The sequence below is a fragment of the Archocentrus centrarchus genome, chromosome 22, assembly GCF_007364275.1.
Source record: "Archocentrus centrarchus isolate MPI-CPG fArcCen1 chromosome 22, fArcCen1, whole genome shotgun sequence".
NCBI classification, from domain to species: Eukaryota; Metazoa; Chordata; class Actinopteri; order Cichliformes; family Cichlidae; genus Archocentrus; species Archocentrus centrarchus.
The window spans coordinates 5,175,043-5,192,224 of NC_044367.1; the positions used below are offsets into that span (position 1 = coordinate 5,175,043).

Genomic DNA, 17,182 nt, shown 5'->3' on the forward strand with positions numbered 1-17,182 from the left:
ACCACCCCAGATAGTAAAGTGACTCTGGACCGGATCCGCCTCGATGTATCACAGACTCTGGAACGGATTCGCAAACCAGGTCCGGCTCGGAGTCAATTCGCACATCGGGACGGATCCGGAGTGGATCAGAATCACAGATCGGGAAAAGTGCAGGACTGAATCTGGAAGCAGCATATTCATGTTAGAACCTCCACCATTGCTAATGAAATATTCTCCAACCTCCTAACCCTTTATAGGACACTCACTGAAATTCAAAATTTCAACCTCAGAGTGTTATTGGAGGACATAAGACTTTAATTACTGTTGTGACAGGTTCAATGAAGTTACCATATTTGGTTCCTTGACTGTAAGTGATAAAAAATAAATAAATTCTAAGAAGTGTACAAGAAAAACACATATGGTGAAAGAAACATGTATTTTACAACATCATAACAGATTCATTAGAACATTGCAACATACGCATTATGATTTCTTTAAGACCACATGCTTCCTAACATCACTGAGGTGTGAGGTGTGAGGTGGGCATCATATATAAAGTGTGTAGAAATGACCAAAAATCGTCACTTGGCAAATAAAAAGGTTTTAAGCATTAGTCTGAAAATGTTCCCTGGAAATAACGCTCTCATTAGGCAGCAGGGTTACCCTTTACTTATTTATAGTTAGATTATCAAGCAGAATTTTAATGATGTTGTTGAATGAGTTAATAAGCTTTTAGTGAGAAATCCTGATGTGGAGTGGAGTGTAAAGGTACTCTATTCTCTTGAAATCTAATGGAGACAAAGTAAAAAGTACCATGAAATAAAAGCAGTACTTAAATAAATGTACATTTAATTATTTAGTTTCTTTAAAAACTTTCTAGAATTAGTGAAACCAGTACTATTTATTAGGCCATTCAAAACGTTTGCAGTTGTAATCCTTGCTTCCATTAAGAGAAGGTAAATCGCCCCATCTGGTGGTAAAAACCTCAAAGCATCGGCATCTTCATTCCAGGGAAAAACAAACGAAAAAACGTCACAGCAAGAATTAGCATGAATTTTAATTACTATTTATTGTATTATTTTATTATTGTAAATTTATTATGTTTTGGAATCAGGTCTCTCTTGCAAATGAGACACTGAGTCTCAACGGGATTACCTGTATAAATAAAGGTTAAATTAAAAAAAAAAAGGAATTAACATGAATATGTGAATTTATTCATGAAAAGCATGAATTACTTCATGTGTACCTCAAGAACGATCAGCAAAGCTCCTGTATGAGCAGCTTGTGTTTTACTGCAAGAACAGAACCGGACTGTCTGCAGTGAGTGAGGAGTGTCGTCATCATCACTCATGAATGATCATATTTCTGTCTTCTTCATAGTCAGATTTGCAGTTCACATGAAATGGAATAATTTCTTTTTGTCAGTAAAACATAATATTATATTGCTCATTCTGTCCACTCATTACATCAGTATTTAGTTCTTAACTTTCTGCTGCTATTAACACCGATTGATAATGATCAGTAATAAAGAAATGACTTTGGTTATGCTTAATTAATAACGATTAGCACAACATCTCAAACAAAGGCAGCTCATTTGATACAATATTAACTGTTGTGCTTATTTGGACGCTTATAACTGTAGCTATAGTCTTTCTTCATTTTATTTAATTATTTTGATATTCGATATTTTTTTGGACTGAACCCGCCCACACCCCATCCTTTCTCTCTATAGGGTGCCCTCTGGTGGCCACAGGGCGTTATGCCCTTATGTCTTCCTAGCTTCACAGACTATAAATGTAGCTTCCAGGCTCAGAGAACACACGCAGACTATTTGCTAATTTTTGGTACATTTCTGTAAGCACAGCGAAGATAAAGGTTTTCGGGAGTTTGGACTTTTCTATTGGAGGAAAAAAAGAAAAAAGGCCAGCATCTCATGAAGTAAGTTTAAACATTTTGCATGCAACAGGTAACATGAAATTGTCTTACAGTGGTATGAAAAAGTTTGGGCACCTCTGATAATTTTCATGATTTTCCTTTATAAATCCTTGGTGTTTCGGATCAGCAATTTCAGTTAAATATATCATATAGCAGAGGAACTCAGTGCTATTTGAGAAGTGAAATTAAGTTTATAGGATTTACAGAAAGTGTGCAATAATTATTTAAACAAAATTAGGCAGGTGCAAAAGTTCGGGCACCCTTGTCGTTTTATTGATTTGAATACCTTTTGCACTAATTATTGGAACTCAAAATTTGTTTTGTAAGCTCATTGACCCTTGACCTACATACACAGGTGAATCCAATTATGAGAAAGGGTTCAGGTGGCCAATTGCAAGTGTTTCTCCTCTTTGCATTTTCTCTGAAGAGTGGCAACATGGGAGCCTTAAAACAACTCTCAAATGAGCTGAAAACAAAGATTGTTCAACATCATGGTTTAGGAGAAGGATCCAAAAAGCTCTCTCAGAGATTTCAGCTGTCAGTTTCCACTGTGAGGAACATAGTGAGGAAATGGAAGACTACAGGCACAGTTCTAGTTAAGGCCCGAAGTGACAGGCCAAGAAAAATCTCAGATAGGCAGAGGCGAAGGACGGTGAGAACAGTCATAGTCAACCCACAGAGCAGCTCCAAAGACCTACAACATCATCTTGCTGCAGATGGTGTCACTGTGCATCGTTCAACCATTCAGCACACTTTGCACAAGGAGCGGCTGTATGGGAGAGTAATGCAGAAGAAGCCTTTTCTGCACACACACCACAAACAGAGTCACTTATTTGGACATAACAAGGGGCGGTATGCATGGCGGAAAAAGAACACAGCATTCCAAGACAAACACTTGGTACCCACAGTAAAATGTGGTGGTGGTTCCATCATGCTGTGGGGCTGTGTGGTCAGTGCAGGTACTGGGAAGCTTGTTAAAGTTGAGGGTCGCATGGATTCCAGTCAACATCAGCAGATTCTTGAGAACAATGCTCAAGAATCAGAGACAAAATTGAAGTTGCGCCGGGGCTGGATACTTCAACAAGACAACGACCCTAAACACTGCTCAAAATCTACTAAAGCTTTCATGCAGAGGAACAAGTACAACGTTCAGGCAGTGGCGGTTTCTGATATGGGCGACATGGGCAGCCGCCCAGGGCGGCATTTCATCTAGGGCGGCATGACCGCCCCCCTCCCCCCAACGCATTGCGATCGCCGCAGCAACGCCTACCGCACTGCTCCACTTGTGGGATAATGGGCGCCCTCTGCTTGCTGTGTATTGCATGTAGCTTTCTGCCATGGTCAGACAGGTTGTAACAGAAGAAAAAGGGCAGGCGGGGGATTCTCTCTCTGTCTCGCTGTCACTGCTTCACTCGATCGTCACACACACAGCGCTGCCCCGCCCCCTTCTCCTCTCAGCCTGGGGTGCGAGTCGAGTGAAGCAGTGATGGCGTGAGAGTGAGACTGTCAGCCGGGTTCATTCATTCATGCCTGTACAGTTTGGGCCTGGTTACAGCCAACAGTAACCGCTGAATTATAAATAAAGGCGACTTTTGCTGGCAGTCTCTCGCCAAACCTTTCATCCTCACGGACACTGCCATATCAAGATTAACGCGAAGTGTATGTCCTAATATTGAAAAGTTTTGCGAGATCTCGCAAAAGTAACTCAGGATCTCGCAAAACTTTTGCGAGATATGCAAAACTGACTCTTTTTTTTTTTTTTTTCCTCCCATGTTCCACAGAATGAATCTGTGCGTCTAATAAAATTAGATGCACACAACTGATAGAACACAAAGCCAATTTCATTTATAATACTGTAAATATGGTCATTAAATCACAGTATTTGTGTGAACCCGAATCCTGATAAAAAAAATAACACAAATACGAATCTAGACAGTTTGGACAAATGTTGGTGGATGGCGCAGTGTTGCCAGATTGGGCAGCTTGTGAACACATTGGGGTGGAATATTATATAGATATTTCTATATAATTATAAAATTATATAGATATATAATTTTACAATAAAAACTTCCTAAAAACCTACCAAATATAATGAAAAGCAGCCAAAATTTTAACAAGTTACCCAAAGCTTGTATATTTAAATATATATCACACCTGGTGCTATTAACATGAGTTTCAGTGGAGGTTTTGTTGTGTTGGGCTGGCAACTGTCAGTCAGATCTGACAACCCTGGGGATGGGCAGTGGTGGTGGCGAATTGTGGCAGATGGAAAGGAAAAGGTCAAAGCCATCAGGTGCACAGTTTAGGAAAAAGAGAAAAGAAGAAGAGGAGAAACAAGCAAAGATAAAGGTAAGCAGAAGCTGTGTAATATTTCAGTTTCTTCCATGTTTTTTCAAATAAAAATTTAAAAGAAATTCTGAGTGTGCCTGTGATGGTGGGGGGACCTTCTGTTAAAGCCTGTCTGTCAGACCATGGCAGAAAGCTACATACACCACACAGCAGGCGCTCATTACCCCCCCCAAGTGTAGTAGTGCGGCGATCGCTATTGTGTGTGTGTGTGTGGGGGGGGCGCCGGCGGGGATGCTCGCCCAGGGCGCCAAACAGGCTAGGACCGCCACTGCGTTCAGGAACGGCCATCTCAGCCCCCAGACCTGAATATTATTGAAAATCTGTGGTGGGATTTAAAGCAGGTTGTTCATGAAACCATCAAACCTGACTGAACTGGAGATGTTTTGGAAAGAAGAATGGTCCAAAATACCTTTAACCAGAATCCAGACTCTCATTGGAAGCTATAGGAAGCGTTTAGAGGCTTTTATTTCTGCAAAAGGAGGATCGACTAAATATTGATGTCATTTTTCTGTTGGTGTGCACAAACTTCTGCACCTCCCTAATTTTGTTTAAATAATTATTGCACACTTTCTGTAAATCCTATAAACTTCATTTCACTTCTCAAATATCACTGTGTTCGTCTGCTATATGACATATTTAACTGAAACTGCTGATCCAAACAACCAGTGATTTATAAAGGAAAATCATGAAAATTATCAGGGGTGCCCAAACTTTTTTATACCACTGTATTTGGCACAAGTGGACCAGAACATTCCCTGTTTTGTAGGAACATCCATAATGTGGTTTGCACAGCCTTCCAGTAAACAGCAAAGTAAGTTTATAAGAATATATATTTTAACTGAATTTACATTTCAGCCTGCAAACTCAGCACTGAAAGTTTCAGCTCAAAGAAATGCTGATCATCCTGAAATGTAATATAGTGGCAATTTTTGCTCCATTTTCTAAATGTGAATTATTTATTTATTTTTTACTATAATTCTGTGCAAGTATCCATTTTTTTTCGTTTTTTAGCATTAAAATAAATAAATAAATAAATAGAAGTGCATGAAAGAAATATAATCTGGTCTGAACAGATGCAACGTGATGGCCACAGTTTCCGTGCTGAAGTTAACTTGGCTGGGCAGCAGGTGGTGCTGTGGTGTTGCTTTGAAAGAGGGCAGTCAAAATCTGTGGTGGGCTGTTTAATCATTTTAAATCGCACGTCATCTAATCACACTACCAAAGCTCATGTAAAATAAATAATGCCTACTATGTCTTTAACTGCTCATTATCATCAGTATCTAAAATTATAGAAAAAACAATAGTTACTGATATACAGTACTGTGCAAAGTCTTCAGCCAAAATGGGAAATAGGTGGAGGAGATTCCAGGAGAGAGACAGTTACTCTAGGAGAGCTGGACAGTCCAGGCCCTGTGTTCACTGCCCGGCACCGCTGTTTGTTATAGAATACCAGAATTGGCAGGTCCACCACTGGTGTCCTGTGCTTTTCACAGATGAGAGCAGGTTCACCCTGAGCACATTTGACAGATGTGAAAGAGTCTGGAGAAGTTGTGGAGAACGTTATGCTGCCTGTGACATGGTTCAGTATGACCAGCTTGGTGGTGGGTCAGCGATGGTTTGAGGAGGCTTGTCCTTGGAGGGGCACACAGACCTCTGCAGGCTAATCCAACAGAAAACCTTTGAGACATCGTGTTTTGATCCATTTGATGCCACCAGGTTGCACCTCAGACTGTCCAGGAGCTCAGTGATGTCCTGATCCAGATGTGGGAGGAGATCCAATGTGACACAATCTTTCATCTCATTAGGAGCCCTGATGTTGTCAGGCATGCATACAATCACATGGGAGCCATACAAACTTCTTAGTACTATCTAAAGTTGTTGCAATTAAATTTTGGGAAAATGGACTAGCCTGCTGCATCATTTTTTCACTTTGATTTTCAGAGTGTCTTTGAATTCAGCCTCTGTAGGCTGATAATTTATATTTCCATCAAACGATGCAGCATCCTTTCATTCCTAACACATTACACAGTCCATATCTAGCATGATTTATTTCCACATTGAGATCTGATGTGTTTTCAGTGTTTTGAAAGATTAATCCTCACAAAGCTGCTAGCCCTGACAACATCCCAGGGCAGGTGCTAAGGGACTGTGCAGACCAACTCTCTGGGGTGTTGACTGACATTTTCAACTCCTCCCTCATACATACAGCTGTTCCCACCTGCCTGAAGACTGCCACCCACATCCTGGTCCCCAAGAGCTCCACAGTGACAGGCCTGAATGACTATTGGCCAGTATCTCTCACCCCAATAGTCATGAAGAGTTTTGAGGTTATGGCTCACATCAAGGACAACACCGATGTCACTGTGGACCCGCAGAGGACACCATATCCTCTGTGGTTCACACTGCCCTCACTCACCTGGAGTGTAAGGACTCCTATGTCCATATGCTCTTTGAGAACTTCACATCAGCCTTCAACACCATCGTTTCACAGAAACTGGTGGACAAACTGTTCACACTTGGACTGAGCTCCTCCCTCTGCAACTGGGTCCTGGTTTTCCTGACAAACAGGCCGCAATCTGTGAGGATCCACAATGTCTCCTCCTCGCCCATCATCCCATCCTCAGCTCCTCAGCACTGCCCCCCCCCCCCCCCCCCCCCCCCCCCCGAGGGCTGTGTGCTGAGCCCTCTTCTGTTCACCCTGCTCACATATGACTGCTCAGCAAAACACTCAGGCTGTCATATTGTAAAGTTTGCAGATGACACAGCAGTGGTCGGATGCATTGCTACCAGCGATGAGTCCGGCTACAGGCAGGAGGTGGAACACCTGGAGGGTTGGTGCAGAGAGAACAGTCTCTGCATCAATGTGACAAAAACAAAGTTGTGGACTTCAGAAAGATCAGATCAGCTTCGTCCCTGAATCTATAAGACTGCTGAACTCTGGTGGGGCTGCTCTCCCACCACCAAACTGGTCATACTGAACCATGTCACAGGCAGCATAACGTTCTCCACGACTTCTCCAGACTCTTTCGCATCTGTCGAATGTGCTCAGGGTGAACCTGCTCTCCCTCTATCAGTGTTTGCACACACTCATGGTGGGACCTGAGGACAGAATTTCGTTCCACTGCATGTAAAACGTGATGCGGATCACAATAAAGTATCCTTGAATCCCTGAATATTGAATTTGCTACAAGGAATTGGGACAAAAACTAATGAATAAATAAAAGGTAGGTGACTACATTGCAGACTTCCCTCTTCTTCCTCTGCACTTCCAGGAGTGTCCAATAGGGGGTGCTGAATGCTTCCTGTGTTCCCTATCTGTCCTCTGGCACAGGAAAAAAAAAAGAGAGCAGCTGCTTCTCACATCCCAGCCTTTGCTCTGTCATCCTCCCCCCTCCTTCCTCTTCTCCCTCAGGAAGGGGAGCACCACACCCTGTCAGCCAATCAGAACTCAGCTCCACCCTCTCCATCACATCATCTCAGTTTCCAAGGTAACAGGGCGACCCCTCTCTCTCTCTCTCTTTCCCTCTCTCTTTCACTCCCTCTCTGTTTCCAAACTGAAAGGTGCCGCATCATCATCATCATCCCTCCCATCCGTCCTTTCACCCCACCGTCCCATACTGAGCTGGTGGCTAGTTTAGCTTTAGCCTCCTCTCTGTTAGCATCATCTCTCCCTCTCTCTCCCTCTCTCTCTCTTTCTGCAGTGGGATTGCCACAACATCAAAGGCACCTCCCTCCTTCTCACTGTGCATCCTCTGACAGAAAAGAAGAGAAGAAAGGAATGAGATGGACTAAAGGATGAAGAGAGATGTGGTATGTACCGCTGAACCTGCTCTCTGTTGCTCTGAGTATGCTTTCTTCTGTTCTGACTATATGAAAGGGTTTGTGTGTGTGTGTGTGTGTGTGTGTGTCACTGTAATCCTTCCTGGAATGCTGATTTAATAAGTTGTCTGACGCTTTTGCTCCCAAACTGATGCAAATGAAAGAAAGAGAGAGAAAAGGAAAGGGCTACAGAGAGAGAGGAGCAGAGGGAGGTGACTCCCAATCTCTCTTTCTCTCTCTCTCGCTCTCAGCTTTTGTTATGGAGGCCTGTTCTGCAGAAGCTCGCTTTGCCTGCTGCATACAGAAAGAGGGCAACACCTCTCCTTTCTGTTCTCCGTCTGCTGCCCTGCTTCATACTGGCTAGTCTCTTTCACCTCAAATCAAAATCTTGCTGCCTTGGTAGTTTTATCACTTGATATCTGCTGTCATGTTTTTGAACAATTAGAATGTTTTTAGGTTCTCGGTGTATGATAAAACTTAAACAAACTTCCCATTCACTTCCACTTATTCCAGTCTGACAGAGAAATTGAAGCACTGGGCTGATGGTCTTTCTGCCTGCACTGTCTTTGGAAGTGAAAGTCCATTTTTCACGTTTGGTTGTTGTATTTTGCAAAGCATTAATTCCTGCCTCAGAAATGTGACATGGTTCCCATTTTCGGGGGCAAAGTGCAGGTAAAATTTTTTTAGGTGAAATAAGCATAAGTAAGTATTTAGTATCCGCAGTTGTTTTAAAGGTCTGCACTTACATGCAAGGTGAAAAGTCTGCTGTCATAGAGATCTATGAGATCTAATTATTCTTTAAATACTTTTAAACATTCTCCAGTGGTGCTGCACTTAGAAAAAGTGACAGAATTACAGCGCAGTGAAAAATTATTTGCTGCCTTCCTGATTTTTCTTTTAGTTATTTTGTATGTGTTTATCACTGTTAAATGTTTTAGATCAACAAATTTAAATATCAGTCAAAGATATCCAGAGTAAATGCAAAGAGCAGTTTTGAAATATCTCATATATTAAGGGAACAAAGCGATCCAAACCTGCTTGACCCTATGTGAAAATGTAATTGCCCCATCTTGTTAAATCATGAATTAATTGTGATTAACCACATTTTTTTGGAAAGATTTCCGTTTCACCAGCCACACCCAGGCCTGATTACTGCCAGACCTGTTGAATCCTGACATTGCTGAAATATCTGACAAAGTGAAGCAGACTAAAAGATCTCAAAATACAACACATCATGTCACGATCTAAAGAAACTCAAGAACACATGAGAAACAAATCTATCAGTCTGGAGCAAGTTCATCGAGCGCATCGACGACTCACCCGGGAGGTCACAAAAGAAGCCAGAACAGCATCTAAAGAACTGCTGGCCTCACTTACCCCAGTGAAGGTCAGAGTTCATGATTCAACAATAAGAAAGAGAGTGGGTAAAAATGGCATCCATGGGAAAGTTCCAAGGAGAAAACCACGGCTGAACAAAAACAACACAAAGGCTTGAGTCATATTTTACAAAAACATCCTGATGATCCCCAAAACTTTGGGGAAGATATTCTGTGGACTGAAGAAACAAAGGTTTTTGGCAGGTTTCAGTCCCGTTACATCAGCGTAAAACTAACACAGCATTTCATAAAAAGAACATCATACCAACAGTCACACATGGTGGTGGTAGTTTGATGGTATGGGGCTGCTTTGCTGCTTCAGAACCTGGAAGACTTGCTGTAATTGAGGGAACCATGAATTCTGCTCTCTACCGGAAAATCCTGAAGGAGGATGTCCGGCCACCAGCTCATGCCCTGAAGCTCAAACACTCTTGGGATATGCAGCAGGACAACGATCGGAAAAGTGTGTAACTCCTACCAGTTTAACTTGGTAGAAGTTACATATCTTGACATTAACCAAATATAGTGTCAAAGCCTGGACTTCAATCAGTTTTCTGTTTGTGCTGAAAAACTCCCCATTGTGGCTAAATTCAAACATTTCTGCAAAGACGAGTGGTCCAAATACTTTTTCATTGCACTGCAGTTCAAACTTTCTGCATTCATGTCTCTACACACCTTACTGACAGCAGCAAAGGTCCTGGTTGTACTGAAATTACAGAAAATGCTGAATGCATTTCCTTTTTCCTTTCTCCATGTAGTGCATAGGGTTTATTTTCATTACCAAATCATATGTAACATCTTCTGCTATCAGTTTTTACTGTGTAATAGTTACATATCTTCACATTGACCAAATATATAGTGTTTAATTTGCAGTATGTATTCACCATCTGAGCATGAGCTGATTTCCTGTCCTGGGGTTAGAGTTAGATTTCAAACCTGTACTCCACGTGTTTAGCTCAAAGTGTGGATTCTCTAATGAACAGGATGCAGATAGATTTTAAACTTTTGATATGATTTTTTTTTCCTTTGTCATTATTTCAGCAGGTGTTTGCATACATGGGTGGAGGGAGTTGTAGACCAAAATATTATATGTGTACCCATTAGCATTGTTTTTTGTTGGCTATAAAGAGCAAGAAGCTGTTATTCTACAGTATGAGTGGTCGGTACAATCCAGCTCACTGCCCATGTTTTCCACTCCATGGGATATGATGTAACTATCTCTTGAGCTGTTAAACTGGACTGAGAGAGAGAAACAGAGATGCACAGAGGCATAGATGTCAGAAGAAACATGATGGAGGGTGAAGTGGGTGTGGGTCTCTTGTTACAGATGGTTTATGGGATTAAATCCACGCTTAAACAAAGAATATGCTCCTACGCTGCTTTGCTCTAAACGTGGATTAATCTCATGGGGTGACGACATTCAGAAATAGTAACTGTGAGATGTTCATGTTGGTCACCTAGTGGCTTAGAGCTGGATAGAAGGTAAAAGTCTCATTACCATGTTCAACTGGTCTCTGATAATGCTTGTGACCTGATAATGTCTTTTTAGTAAAGGGCAGATTTTGTAAAAGATTAACTGTGGAACTTTCTGCACATAATTTAAATGAGAATAAATGAGTTTCTCTGGCAGATGTAAAGACAGTTTGTCCTCCGTCTTCGTTTCAGCTTCCATGAGACTTTGATCATAGCAGGAGACTTTTTAAAATTTTTCTCATGCAGCAATAGGCATATTATAAATACATTGTTGACCAGGTTTGCTTTAGCCATGACTGTATGTATCACACATACAGACATTTTAGACATACAATACAAGAAGATCTGAAAAAAGAATAGTTTCCTCTAAAACTGGGCATTTGCATCAGTAAAACTTATCAAGAGAATTTATTAAAAATACAGACTTGGTTTGGTCCGAAGATTGAGCTGTTTCTGTGATCTGTTACTGTAAGAAGTATTAAATACACACAATGAAACCAGTAAAATACAGCAAAGCACAACAACAAAGCATAAACACACTCATAACTCATCCTGTTTGTTTAAGTTTGTGTAAGAAAGCTCATTCTTTTTAAAAAGTGTTGCTTTAATATTTGTAGCAGATCTCCAGCATTGCACCAATATTGAAAAAGTAGCTATCTTCACCATCTGCTCTGCTTCTTTCTCTTGGAGGCTGGCTGCTGCTGCTGCTGCTGCTGCTGCTGCTTTAGACGGCATCTGTCTGCTCTGCTGAAAGCACCTCCCCCCCATGCTGATTTAGAAACTTGACCGGGCATCATTTCAGCCAATTAAACAGCATGAAGGTTCGTCCGTGGACACGCTAGGAAGTCTGCTGCTCTGTGTCTCTCTGTGCTGGTTAGGACAGGATGATTGGCATTAATGCAGGAGACTCAGTCCACACATCACTTTGTTAGGTGCAGCTTTCAGACTCTAGACATCAAACTGCAAAGCTGGGAGAGGTTTCACTGCTCCAGACACCTGGAAATGCAGCTCAAAGCCTGCACGATGTGATTGGCTCTGTCGTTGTCTTAGATATGTTTTTTTATTATTATGCAGAGCTCTGCCATACCATAAATGAATTTTTTTTTTTTTTTTTGCTAAGATAGCCATTTTCCTGCCACTAGCCGTTAACCTTGGTCTCCTTAATCTGTAACCTTCAGCACCTGGCCTCCTGCCTGCAGTCACCCTGTGCTAACACAGTCATAGTGTATTAGAGGTGGCTAATGAGTGTCTGTGTCTTTGAGCACAGAGGACCAGACTCTCCCGGGGTCGTCTCTAATTAGCCAGCAGCCGTTGTCTCGACCTGAATTGATTTTGGTAAAGTTCATTTTCGGAGTACTTAACAAACACATCTGGAAAAACTTTAGGGATAGAAAGCATAAACCTCTAAACAAATAATCTGCAGGTAAATGTAACATTTGTGCATGAATATCTGTTAGTAGCTATTTACGAGGTTTAAAAAAATGGTGCATTCATAATTTCATAAATACATTTTATTTTTAACCAACTTCCTGAGCCACTGATTCATAATTTTGCACCCACTTTGTCTATCAGGAATGTTTTGTGTGTTTTTTTTAAAATGGAAATATTTTAGATATCACACATTTTTTAAAGTTACTTGGCATGTGAGTTGCTTCTAGCACCTTGGAGATGCTGCAGTTTGTTTGTCGTTCTAATCCTGTAATAGTGATGTCATTATCAGGTTGTTGTGAGGATCATAGATCTGTTGCAGTCTGTTTGTGTGATATGCTGTTTATGATGTGATCCCACTATTTCCTTTCTTGCACGGCTCTCTTATTTGCTGCATTTTGGGGCAGTGGTCACAAGACTTCATGATTTTTGCTACCTAATTATGATGGAGCTTTACAGACGTATTGTGTTCGTAGGTGTGCTGTAGCGTACTGCTGCTAAGACATGTCCGAAACCAGGAGCCATTTTTTAATTGCTGACATGGTGAACTGCGTGCTGGTGTGGTTCTTAAGCTCACTTTCCTCACAATTTCTCCCTGCAGAGCTGACGCCCTGCAGCCACAGCAGGGAAAGAATAGTGACGACAGAGGCTAATGAGCTGCTGTAGCATCAGCATGATACAGCAGGAATCTTTTTTTTTTTCAGTGCATACCATAATAGTTTAGTCATGATATACATGGTTCATTTCTACATGGTTTTTTGCTTTGTCCTTAAGGCCGACATACGTAGTGCTTCCTTAAAAGTGGCTCTAAGAAAGACGTTCAAAATGTGACATGGTAATAAAGCTTTATAAAAGCTCAAAGAGAGAGTGAGACCAGAAGGTCCCCCTGCCCGTCTTTATAACACAATAGTGCCGGGAACTGTGTGTGTGTGTGTCACCCACCATGCCACATGATCATGTAGAACAAATCACCCGCAGTGTCTGTGTGCCTGAGGGTGGAATGGGTACCACATGATGAGGGTCAGGGTTCAGGGTTCAGGTTTATTTTGCTCCTATTTGCACAATAGCAGAATGTGGGGACACTTGAATGGGGGACGTTGGCTCTGTGCTCATTTATGTTGCATGTGCCGCACTTCAGATATGTTCATTTAAAGTGTTATTAGCTCTGAGTATAAGATGAATCCAATTATTGTTGTTTTTGAGAATTTTTTTTTTTTGGGGGGGAGGACGAGAAGCAGAAAGCTGCTCTGAAGATTGTCCTCAATATTGAAGCTGTCTCTCTCCTGTCTAACTATCTAGCCATCTAGTTAGCTATGTTTGACTGATACGTATATGGAAAAAGCACTGGGCCACCAACACCTCCCACCTGTAGGAGCTGCTCAACCTTTTAAACCCATACCATGAAGCTCCTGGTGCACAGTTTCTGTGCCGATGTTAATGTCAAAGGACGACTGCTACTCTCACTTTGGTGTTTAAAACTCAGATATATCAGCCGATATATTATTTTTTCTTTCAGACACGGGACACATAAACAAATTTCTCTAATATCTGTCACGCGCGCGTGTTTATTTACTCTCTGCCTGACTCTGCTCGGATCAGTTGGTTGTTGTTTGTGGCGTTCCTAACATGTGTTGCCAACAGGTTGCATAGTGTAGTCTCAACAATCATAGTATGGTTGAAGGTTTCTTCTGTCCATTCCTTATTGTTATCATTTTTATTTATTGGCCATTAATTGCATTTGTGGATACAGTGACAAACTGTTCAATAACGGTGGTTTTCTGACATTTTAACCTGCACTGGAATTTCCAATAAAGAATTGTTTTTGTAGAAGCACAAAAAGAAATAAAAAAAAAAAATGTGCCTCATACAGAATCATTTTTTCAGGTTTATACAACATAAGCAAAATTTGTTCTATTTCTTCTCCAGATGTTGAAATTATAGCTTGATATTATGTACTCTAGATGATGAAGTCCATAAAATTCTTTGCAGTTTAACACTTTTTTTTTTTTTGATGTGTTGTGTTGATGTGCAGAGCTGTAGTATGCACAGAGGGATGAAGTTTATGATCCATACCACGAAGCTATGGGACAGAGCTGTTGAAGCTAGGTTAAAAAGAGAGGTGATGATGAGCAAGCAGCAGTGTGGCTTCATGCTGAGCACTACAGATGTCAATGTTTGCTTTGAGCATGGGGAAGTATGGAAAAGGACAGAAAGAGTAGCACTGTATTTTCTTGGATCTATTGGCATGAGGAAGTCAGAAGTGGCAGAGAAGCATGTGAGGGTGGAGCAGGACATGTATGAGGACAGTGAGACAGTGGCAAGATGTGTGTTTAGAGTGGTAGATGGGTTCAAGGTGGGGGTGGGATGACATCAGGGATTGGCTTTGAGCCCCTTCTTGTTTGCAGTGGTGATGGACAGGCTAACAGATGAGGTCAGGGAGGAGTGTCCATGGACTATGATGTTAGCAGTCAACATTGGTGTAGTGAGAGTAAGGAGCAGGAGATTCTGGAGAGGTGAAGGTGTACTCTGGAGGGAAGAGGAATGAAAGTCTGTGGAAGGAAAACAGAATACGTGTGTGAATGAAAGAGAGACAAGTGGAAAGGTGAAGCTGCAAGGAGTAAAAGCAGTGATGGTAGATGAGTTCAAAAACCTGGACAAATCACAAGAGAGGTGAAGAAGAGAGGGCAGGCAGGGTGGAGCAGGTGGAGATGAGTGTTAGGGTTGATTTGTGAGAGAAGGACAGATTCAATAGTGAAAGGCAAGATCTACAAGATGATAGACCTGCTGTTATGTATGGTTTTTAGCATGGGCAAAAAGACAAAAGGCCAAGCAGTAGGTGGCAGAGTTCAGTGGGACAGCTCAGGTTGAGCATTTCGGAGACAAAGTTTTAAGAAGGTCCGTGGACATGGACATGAGGACTCTCCATGTCCTCATGTCCTTTCCATGAGGACATGGAGAGGGTTGTGTGACAGAAGAGGAGGCTAGAGATAGGGTGAGATAGAGGCCGATGAGCCACTCTGGTGAAAATGTCCTAGTTAAAACCTTTTCTATATTCCTATACTGCTGTATTTTAAATTAAATACTTGTAATTTATTTACATTTTATACAGCATCCCAACTGTTTTAGAAACAACATCACACGGACAATCAGACAGGCAGAATCAACTGATGAAGCTACTGTCACATTGCCCAACCTGCTGCTGTAGGGAATGAACCAGTCTAATATCCATTGAAACACATATTTAAAACATTTCATAAAACAAGCATAAGAGAATGTCCTTTGATGTGACCTCTCTCTTTTTCTCTGTCTGCCTTTTTACTTTTTGATCAGCTCAGCCAGTTTGTGAAGAAAGCCGACTCAGAGTGAAGCTGTTATCAGCTCCTACAGTTAGACGTGGAACATTTATCATCTGTGAATGTATCAGATGATTGGAAGTGTTGTGCAGAGTGTGTGCAACTCAGATTTGGATTCCTTTGTGCGTGTGTGTAATATTATCCATAGTTACTGGAGGGAAAAAACATGGCTTGTGCCACTAATGCTTCAGTCCAGTCCCAGAAGGAATCTGAACTGGAAAGTGAAGGGGAGTAATGTAATATAATGTAATGCCCAGTCAAACCAGTGCAGAGGAATACATTTAATATTACTAATTGTATGAAGTGTGGCATACATAAAGTATACATTAGTGATATTAATTAGTTAATCAGTACGTGGTAAATATTTTGCGAAGGTGCATTACCTTAAAATGTTAAGGCATGATTCTAGTTGTAGTACAAATGTTAATATTCATACACCTGCAGTACTTGAGTACATGTTTTGAATTCAAGAAGTTTTCATTTCGACTGTTTTTAGTATTGCAGAAGAAAATCGAAGGCATCAAGAATAATGACCTATAGTGAGCTAACATGTAGCCACCTCTTGCTTTAACAACAGCTTTGCACACTTTTGGCCTCATGAGACTAAAAATGCAGGTTTGTGTCTGTTCTTTATGTTTCTATGAGTCAGTCCTCGCCATCTTATTGGTCTCATTCAGCAGTGGCTTCTGTGCAGTAAGAGTCCATAAAGATGATGAGATGTGTTGGAATGCTGGAAATCAGATCTGAGGTCAGTTAACTGTTGGTGCAGTTCTAATGAGAGACAGTTTCAAGGCTCACCTGTTATAAAACTATTACGGGCGATGAACTTGAAAGATATTGAGAATATGCCATACTGTATGTCTTATACAAAAGTTTGCTGTTTTCAAATTTTTTGAAAACAAAGAAAAACTTTTTATTGCGTGGACAAAAGAAGCACGGGTACTCCAGTGGCATGAAAAGGTATCTGCCCCCTTCCTGATTTCTTAGTTTTTTGCATATTTGTCACACTTAAATGTTTCAGACCATCAAACAAATAAAAATATTGGTCAAAGATAACCCATGTAAGTACAAAATGTAGTGTTTAAATAATTATTTCATTTATTTAGGGAAAAAAAGCTATCTAAATGTACTTGGCCCGATTAGAAAAAGTAATTGCCCTGCTAAATTACCTGTGATTAACCACATTTTTTGGAAAGCTGAGTTCTATTTCACTGGCTTCACCAAAACCTGTTGAATCAAGAAATCACTTAAACAGAACCTGTCTGACAGAGTGAAAAAATTACCCAGAACACCTAAAGAACTGCAGGCCTCACTTAGCTCAGTTAGGGTCAGAGTTCATGATTCAGCAATAAGAAAGATCCATCCATTCTCTTCCACTTATCCTTTTCAGGGTCACGGGCAGGCTGGAGCCTATCCCAGCTGTCACAGGGGGAGAGGTAGGGTCCACCCTGTACAGGTCACCAGTCTGTC

At 41.3% G+C, this 17,182-nt stretch overlaps 1 protein-coding gene across 1 annotated transcript in view; it reads left to right on the top strand.

The window, feature by feature from the left end:
* The first annotated feature begins 7,829 nt into the window (after nt 1–7,829).
* The window catches only part of akap6 (A kinase (PRKA) anchor protein 6), a 223,357-nt gene continuing 214,004 nt past the window's right edge, over nt 7,830–17,182 (top strand). The window contains exon 1 of the mRNA XM_030719108.1: nt 7,830–8,073. The gene's annotated coding sequence lies outside the window, so the exon portion shown is untranslated. The remainder of the gene's footprint in view (nt 8,074–17,182) is intronic.